Source organism: Vespa crabro, chromosome 9, assembly GCF_910589235.1.
Source record: "Vespa crabro chromosome 9, iyVesCrab1.2, whole genome shotgun sequence".
Taxonomy (NCBI): Eukaryota; Metazoa; Arthropoda; class Insecta; order Hymenoptera; family Vespidae; genus Vespa; species Vespa crabro.
In genome coordinates, this window is record NC_060963.1 from 8,477,506 (window position 1) to 8,487,500 (window position 9,995).

Consider the following 9,995-nt stretch of genomic DNA (forward strand, 5'->3'; position numbering starts at 1 on the left):
ATTATTATTATTATTATTATTATTATTATTATTATTATTATTATTATTATTATTATTATTATTATTATTATTATTATTGTTATTATTATTATTATTATTATTATTATTATTATTATTATAATTATTATTATTATTATTATTATTATTATTATTATTATTATTATTATTATTATTATTATTACTGTTACTATTAAGATCGTCTTTAATATTATATTATCATAAGTATTATTACTAATGAGTTATACATAGGCTGATTTATAAAAAAAAAGTGAAAAATATAGAACATGATAGTCTTTGTACATAGAAAAAAAACCGAAAGAAAGAAAAAAAAGAAAGAGAAATTAATGAATTGCATTTATAACGATTTCATCGAGTCTAGAATGATCGAGTCTAGATTGAGTAAACATTAGTTGCACTGTGATTGAGCCTGTGTTTAACTGTTTTCGTACTTAATAAAAATTTGACTTATTTATACTCGCTGATAGATTCTAGAGTGTGTCTAGATCTGTGAAAATTTCCTTCTAAATTCGAGAAAATACGAGCAAATCAAGTTTGAACAATTAATCTAACTGATGTAAAAAGTTAACGAATATTGTGCACTCTTCTTTTTCTTTCTTTTTCATAAAACTCTCTCTAGTGATTATAAAAGAAAGAAAGAAACAAAGAGGAGGTGGGAAGGTAAAAAGAGAGAGAGAAAGAGAGAGAGAGAGAGAGAGAGAGAGAGAGAGAGAGAGAGAGAGAGAATATACACTCGTTTTAGACTGGCACATTCATGTAAATTTTAGATTAAAAGCATAGCTTTATATTACGTATGAATGAAAGAAAAGAAAAACAAAACGAACAGCATTCCAAAGTTAACAATGATAAATATTAATATTCTTATTATTATTATCATTATCATTATTATCATTGTTATTTTATAGGAGTATTTTATTAGAAAGCTATTTTTTACAGCTATTATAATATCGATATTAATCATTTATAGAGAGCTCTTCCCAATTAAATGGTATTACAAAACTCAGAATCGGATTCTTTTCGAACATCATATACTCTCATCGTTATATTTCCTTATTGTTGTGTGCGTTTTGTATGAAAAGAGTGAAAGAATCTGAAATAAGCTTCGAAAAAACATTCAAGAATATTGATGGTTGTGAGAATTGTAAACGACCAAAAAAAAAAAAGAAAGAAAGCTTTTAAACAACGTTTGTAGTTTATATAAAAGAGCGTTCGAACGTCTCAAACATTCAGATGCATTTATTTGTGCTTTATGAAGGATTTTAGAAATGAAAAAAGATTATTAACGCAAGAAACATAAGTATTATATTATATTCGATCTCTCAAGAAATATTAATTGAATCATTATTGAAGGTGCTATAAACGAACATTTGAAAAAGCTTTAATTGTTCGTTATTTGAATTGTCTTTTTGAACTTTGGAAAGTCATTAATTATAATTATAATTATGTACATATATATATATATATATATATATATATATATATATACATATATTAATTATAATTATTATTATATATAAATACATACAGACATGAATTTTATTATATATATAAGTTATAATTATTAAATATTTTTTTTAAGATTGCGGTTATATCGACTTTAATAAAATCAACCCGACAGGGTAAAATCCAAAGTTGGAAAAGACAAGGACACACTAAAAGGATTAATATGAATATTATGTATGACCTATTTTTTTCTCTTTCATTTTTTAATGTTTAAAATTTTCTTATTTTTATTTATTTATTCGAAGATAAATTTGTATTTTAAACATTATGTACATTCACAGATTTTTAGACACGATCGCTTCAACATGTCCACAGAGAGATCATCTTTAAATCGATGAATAGTTCGAGTATCCAAACAGAAAAAACTGATAAACATTTTTCTGATTTGTTATTGAACGACGAGATCGTTTACCACTCGAATCTCGTTCCAAAATTGTTGCACGTATGACAGTTTTCATCCCTTCCCCCCTTTTTACCAACATATCAGACCAAGTATTATATTATAAATATGTATAAATTTTTATACATTGCTGAAAAATACCAACGATAATTTTTACTTTTCGATTAAGGCTAAAGTGATATACAATCGTTGTTGGACGATATTTCATTCAATTAATAATTGCAACGATTATAATTGTAATATTTTATTAGCAATTAACGATTCAATCGTTTTTCTTTTTTTTTTTTTTATATTTTATCTCAGGATAACCAAGATGAAAATAAGTCAATCAAATAATGAGTCAATGATTTTTTATACATAGATGTATTTGTGAGTAAAATGATTTAATGATTCTCGGCGTATCTGCAAAAGATAACGACTCAATGATCCACAGCTACATCAATCTATTAGTATTGGAACATTGACGAATTATATTGTAGATATTTTATAAGCTGATTGAATAGTTTTATTCTAATACGTACTGTGAATCATTGATAAAAACTATTTTGTAGAGATACGTTGTATATCATTGAATCACATAGACACACCATAAAACATTATCGAACTGCTTATTCCATAGAGACATTTTATAATCATCAAATCGTTTTATCTAATTTACAATGAAAATTTCAATTGTTAATTATTAATTCAATAAACTATTAAGTAACTAATTTATAATGAAGAACTAAAAATGAAATATTCACTAACATCGAGAATAATGTTATAGATCATTAGATGATCAACATATTCATTTTATTTTCTTTCTTTTCTTTTTTTTTATTCCACCAGTTTCCATCACGTTGTTACGAGCCTTAGCGTGATTAACCAGAATTTTTATGTCTTTTTATTCTTTTATTTATTTTATTTTTTGTATAATTAACGAACAGAAAGGACCGTTTTAACGAACGCAACGACAACGTCTTTGATATTATTCTTTGATACGCTGATGATATTTATTGTGCGTTTTATTCGCGTGAAGACATCGACGATAAAAAGTTATTATTTTTTAAAGAAATATAACTAAAGAGAAACAAACACATAAAAAATACATGCATATATACATATGTATATGTATATATATTTTTTTTTTCTCTCTCTCTCTATATATATTTATAGAGAAACCTAACGGACCTTTTTGCGTGATGAGTTGTAATACGTCACGAGTAATATACGTATGCATATTAATTTCGATTGTACACGATTAGTATGATTACGTGATTAACAATGAAGCATCTATAATAAAAAGAAAAAAAATTGAAGCGCATAATAAATTATACTTCACTTTTTACTAGAGAGTTGTTGTTTATTTCTAATATTTTTTTTCTATCTCCTTATGATATCAAGATTCATCCATCTTTTTTATCAATTTTCGTCCTTACGAATTTTTATTTTCTTTTTTCTTCCCTTCCAAAGGAAACTGAAAATAAATTTTGAGGGGAATAGAGAGACACAATTTTTGGGTTTGAATAAGTGATGAATGCAGACAAAAAGAAAAGACAAAATGTAAAGATAGAGAAATAAAGAAAAAAGAAAAAGTCACTGTGATTTGTAACATTCTTTTAATCATTGCCATTATAAAAGCACCGAGTATGTACCAAGTATGTGTCTGTGTGTTTGTGTGTGTGTGCGTGTGTGAATGACTGCAGGTATAAATAAACTAATAGTTGGACTTTTTCTATAGTCCCGCTCGTTTCCTTGTATTTGCTTTTATTATTATTATTATTATTATTATTATTATTATTATTATTATTACTATTATTATTATTATTATTATTATTTTCTTGTTCTATTTTGTCTTACTTTTATTATTTATGTTGTTCGCGTACTTCTTTTTCATAAATCATGCACACCTTATCTACAGTCTCTACACGATCGTAAGATCCTTACCTTCGATCGATCAATCGTAAGATTTCTTGTAACAATCAAAAGATACGACTCGCACGGACGAGATGATAATAATATAATAATAATTATTTAGAAATAATTATGTTAAAACGTAAACTAGGCACAAGCAAATCAGAATATTCGTTCACCTTGAAAATGTTTCAATGTTCAAATTCGAAGGATGCGATCTGCTAGGAGATCGATAAATTTTCGCAAAGAGAAAGTCCGCCTTTGTGGTAAGAATTTTTAATAATTAATATTGTCGGATATATAATACATAATGTGTTAATTGAGACAATATGGACACAACGTATATAATTGGCGCGGTAAGGTGACAAAGAAGCCTCCCACTTCGTCGTTTTTATAATCTCGTTGTTGACTCTTCCTTTCATTTAGGTTTTGAATTTCTTTTTTTATTATTATTATTATTTTTATTATTATTATTATTACTATTATTATTATTATTATTATTTTTATTATTACTATTATTATTATTATTATTATTATTATTATTATTATTATTATTATTATTATTATTATTATTATTATTATTACTATTATTATTATTATTGCTTTCGCTATCCTTACAGTAGTAAACATCGTTCGATATTCGATCGATCGAACGATAATTAATATCACTGATCTTTTCTCATTTATTTATTTCTCCTTGGTGTTTTGCATTTTATTTTTTTTCTTTTTTTGAATTTTGTCCTTTTTTTATTTTTCTTTCACATTCTAACTTCGAAATTAAGTATGTATTAGACGCATGCGTGCCAGGAGCCTTTTTGACAACGCTATTCGTTATTACATCGTTTAATTTCTCCTCTGCTTTTTCCTTCGTCTCTCTCTCTCTCTCTTTTTCTCTCTCTCTTTCTTTTTTTCTCTCTCTTTTTCTCTCTCTATCTCTTTCTTTAAATTTCGCTATTATCATCACCATGACCCTTCCATTTTATTTGCTTTATTTTATTCTCTCTCTCTCTTTCTCTCTCTCTTTCTCTCTCTCTCTCTTTCTCTCTCTCTCTTTCTCTCTCTCTCTCTCTCTCTCTTTTTCACTCTCTCACCAATCCCGTTCCTTTCCTCAACATCCCAATAATAAAACCATCTCTTTTTCTTTTATGCTGGCTACCTTGCTCGCAGCGTATTATACTATTTAGTCTAATCCCTGATATATAACATGAACCTTGTTCACAATCTTGTAAAAAAAAGGATCGTGAAACGAAAATACAGTATCGGACGTCACAGCGAAAAGCGTTTGTTTTAGTTTTTCTTTTTTTTCTTTTTGTTCTTTTTTTGTTATTGTTCCTCTCCCATTGTATATTCTATCTTTCTCAAATCGATACGTGTTATATGCCCTGCCCATTTTCTTTTTAATATAATATTTTATTCGCTCGTGTCGTCCGTGTTCGTCGTATTTCTCGCACGTATTTCTCGCGCACGTATTTCTCGCGTTGTCTCCCCCCTCCCCCCTCTCTTTATCTTTTTTTTTCTTTGTTTTTATTGCCCTTAACACTTTTAGCATTGCCACTCGAGTTTCATTTCTCTCTGCTTTTTAACACGCATTATTAATTTTGTCAGAATTCCTCTCTCTCTCTTTTTTTTGCAATCGTTTTTTTCTTCTTCTTTTTTGTTTGTCCGTCAATCTGTTTATCTGTTTATTTATTTGTCTGTCTGTTAGTCCGTCTCTTCCTCTCTCTCTTTCTTCTTTATCACACTCTCTCACTCTCACTCTCACTTTCGCTCTTATTCTCTTTCTCTCTCTCTCTCTCCCTCTCAATTTACTTTGTACAACCATACTACACGATACGCTAATGCTCAATAAATATTCGATAAATATATCATTGTATTTCATATAATATATGTATATCATTGTATTGCCATATTAATATAGTAATAATAATCGCACTATGTCATTATCATCATTATCATCATCATTATCATCATCATCATCATCATCATTATCATCATCATCATCATCATCATCTCATCATCAGCAGCAGCAGCAGCAACAGCAGCAGCAGTATCGATGTTATCATAATCGTTGGTATTCTTGAGACCTTTATTATTTTTCGTGTATTGTTAATGTTAACGTTAATGTTAATCATATTACTATTTTTTATTATATATATTATTATTATTATTACTATATATATTAATATTATTATTATTATTATTGTTATTGTTATAATTTTTAGTATTATCATTATTATCAGTATTCTCGCAGCCGTACTTGCAATTTTTTTACCCGCACGCTATATATATTTCTATAACAGTCTCTTGGCTAATATTATAATTTTAATTAACGATTGACGATTTTACGAGTGAAATTTTACATTATTAATCGATATTAACAATTAGATTTTCACCCATGCCAATGTTAATCAAATGATATAATTTATTTAGTTATTTTATTATTAGTCGGATTAATGTTTAACAATTGCATGTAGAATATAAACGATTCGATGATTTCAAGGTTTACTACGAGTAGAACGATTCTATGATTTACAAAGTGTTTGTGGAATAATTTCTCAATACGAGGAGTTTTCCATTATTGATACTTTTTGTAAATATTATACATCGTAAATATCATCGAGTCATTCTATACGTAGATACGTCACGAATCATTGATGAAATATTCTATATATAAACAGTAAACTATTTGACTTTTTTTGTAAAACATTGAATCGTTTTATTCATAAACGCACATTGAGTCATTGATTAACTTCTTCGTATACACACTAAATTACTAAATCGTTTTATTACAAAGCAAAATAATTGACTAAATATTTCTTAGAATCATTTTCATCTAACTTATCATTTCGATTCATTTCTAAACTATTGAAATAACAACGAAGCAAGAAAAATAATAATCCTTCTAATGATTAAATAATTTACTTAGATAAAAATTTGAACGTTAATTCGCGCGATATGATGATTTAAATGTTTCTGTTGTAATATCGTTAATCGTTAATAGAATAAAATATCGCCGACACACTGTTCTACGATTAATACCTAATTATGTATCCACATTTTTATTTCCTTTCTTTTTTTTTTCTATCCACTTTCCCTCTCCCTTCTCTCTCTCTCTCTCTCTCTCTCTCTCTCTCTCTCGCACACGCTCTTTAACAGCTCCGTTTTTTAATTATTAACCTAATGTCCGCGAACTAATGTTAATATACATCGTCTCTATTTTTATATTGTAAATATATCAGTCCCTCGCTATAATATTGTTATTTAAGTTCTAGCTCGTTTTTTTTCGCTTAATTATTACATGTTTTATCCTCTTCGTCGTCGTCGTCGTCCTCATTCTCATTCTTGTTATCGTCGTTCTTTCCATAGGAATCAGGAAAAACTAATCGAAATTTCTCGGTTGTAATTTTATAATCTCTATCAATTTTAAATAAAAATTTTTAAAACGATAGGAGAGATCTATCTGTTCGCCAATTGTGCGTCATTCGATGAAACGATCGAAAAGCGAAGCATTCATTAATAAATTAGGGTATGATTATGGTAAACCGATAAGCCGGTAAGGAGCGAGAATAGCGAGGAGTATATTGTCTTAAAATTTTTAACAATAAATCTCTCCATTTTGTTGCCTATCTATTTATTAATAGAATTGATTGACTGTCCGTTTTCTAATCCGTTTCTTAATTAATCCGACAAGTTAATACGCGATTTAATATAATATTTTCTGTTAACACGAGCTTTTTGTTAAAGCATTGACAACAACATTTTCTGACACAGTAACGAAAAATACTCTGCCATAGTAATATCGTTTCTCATTGCTTTTCTTCATTTTTACGACTATAAACGTATATGTAATAATGCTTATTTAGCCTTGTAATTCTCTTCTCTATTTCTCTCTCTTTCTCTCTCTCTCTTCATCTCCTCGACGCTTTATTATAATCCCGTATTTACTTATTTACGGCAAGTAATACGATGAAAGAGGAAAACAACGAGGACCGACGAGGACCGTCAAGGACAACAATGTCAAAAAATGACATGTTAGTCGTTCTACTGTGTTCACAGATCTTTATCATTCTCTCTCTGTCACCCTTTCTCTCTGTCACTCTCTCTCTCTCTTTCTCTCTTTCTCTCTCTCTCTCTTTCTCTTTCTTTCTCATCTTTCTCATACACGTAAAAACACATACACACATATACACATACGAAACATTCATACGAGCACGCGCTCATGCACGCAGACTCAAACCTGACGTTCTGTTATTTCAAAAATTGGAGCGATTCGAGCTAATTATCGTGATGCCAGAACATCCCTTTATCGATCTTCTTAATCGACCTATGTAAATAGTAAATATATATACATATATATATATATATATATATATATATATATTAATTGTATTTCGTACCTAATCTCTTTTATCGTTTTTCCTTAAGGGCTTACATGACCCAGGATAACGAAAAGTGGTGCTCGACGATGCTCCCTAAAACGAGTTCGTTTGTTTGAACGTACGATCATGCACCTCCTCTCTCTCTCTCTTTCTCTCTCGTTTTCACACACTCACTTTATTTATCACTCTTTTTTCTCTCTCTCTCTCTCTTTCTTTCTTTTTTTCTTTCTTTCAATTTTTATCTTCACCGTACTAACAATAAGAGAAAAAGTCCTATCCTTACGTAGAAAAAGTCCTCGTACACACGAGGCACCTTGAGAGGATTACTTTAGTTCTCATATAATGTTACTTACATTTTTTCGTTTCTGTTTTCAACCCCTTTCTTCCTCTCTTTCTCTCTCTCTTTTTTCTTTCAAACCCCCTTGTCGGTAGCCATCGTGTGAACGATTGTTTTAATGCACTTTCGGTTACAAGGCAGCTCGAGAGACGCTATACAAAAATGTTTCTGTGTACTTAGCCGGACGTAAAGCACCGTGCCTCTATTAAAAATGTTTATAATTTAATTGTTATTTGTTAAATTTAAATTTAAAATATAAATTTAAATTTAAATTTATATATATATATATATATATATATATATATATATATATAAACTTAAACTTAAGTTTCTCATAATGCAATTCAACGACTTCTTTTTTCATCAACCACCTCCGATATTAATAACGATAATTATTATGATACGAGTTGACGTAAGGCCGTTTCTATTGACCAATGAAAACTCTTTACGGAGGAAGGAAATATCGAGAGGAGGAAGAGGAGAAAAAGAAGAAGAAGAAGAAGAAGAAGAAGAAGAAGAAGAAGATGATGAAACGGAGGAAACAAAGAAAAAAGGATGATGAAACAGAGAAGACAAAGAAGAAGAAGAAGATACGACGAAGAATCGAGCGGTTCTTAAATCGTGGACTTGTGAATTTTCACGCATACATTCCTTTCGGAGTTAAGGGGTTGGATAATGGACGGGAGATAGAGGGTGGAGAGGGGAAGGTATAGGGGAAGTTATCAGAGAGAAAGGTGGTAGGTCGTCGCAAACGATATTATCAAAATACATAATCGGTGTTATATATGCATATAACGTAACGCCGATCATTTTTGTTGTTTGTGTTATTTCGATTTTTTTTTATTCTCATTTTCTTTCTCACACAAAGAGACAAACACATACCCATGCAAGCATTCACTCAACCATTCTCTCTCTGTCTCACTCTTTCATTCTCTCTCTCTCTCTCTCTCTCTCTCTCTCTCTCTCTCTCTCTTACTTCGTTTATATTACGATAAATTACGCGAACAAAATTCTCAACCGATAATTTCAATTTATATTAATCGAAATAAAAAAGAAAAAGAGAAAAAAGAAGAAAATAGAAAAAAAGAAGAAGAAAAGAAAAAATAAAGAAAAGAAAAAAAAACGAAAAAGAAAACACCTATGTACTAAACGCTATAGTAATAATAATAATAATAACATCGTTATCAATCGTAAATCTCACTAAAATCTAGTTGGCACACTACGCCTCTATATTTTTCTTTCTTTACTGCTTTTTTTCTTTCTCGTTCTTATTTTAGAATCTTATGACTACTGTGAAGTAACATAGTTCCCGATATCTTTTCTTCGATATATATATATACACACATATACATATATATGAATATACATGTATATATATGTCCAATGTATGTATATATGTAAATCGTCTTCCGTAAACGTGCACTTTCCTGCACGTTATCATACTATCATAACGCGGAGGACGATT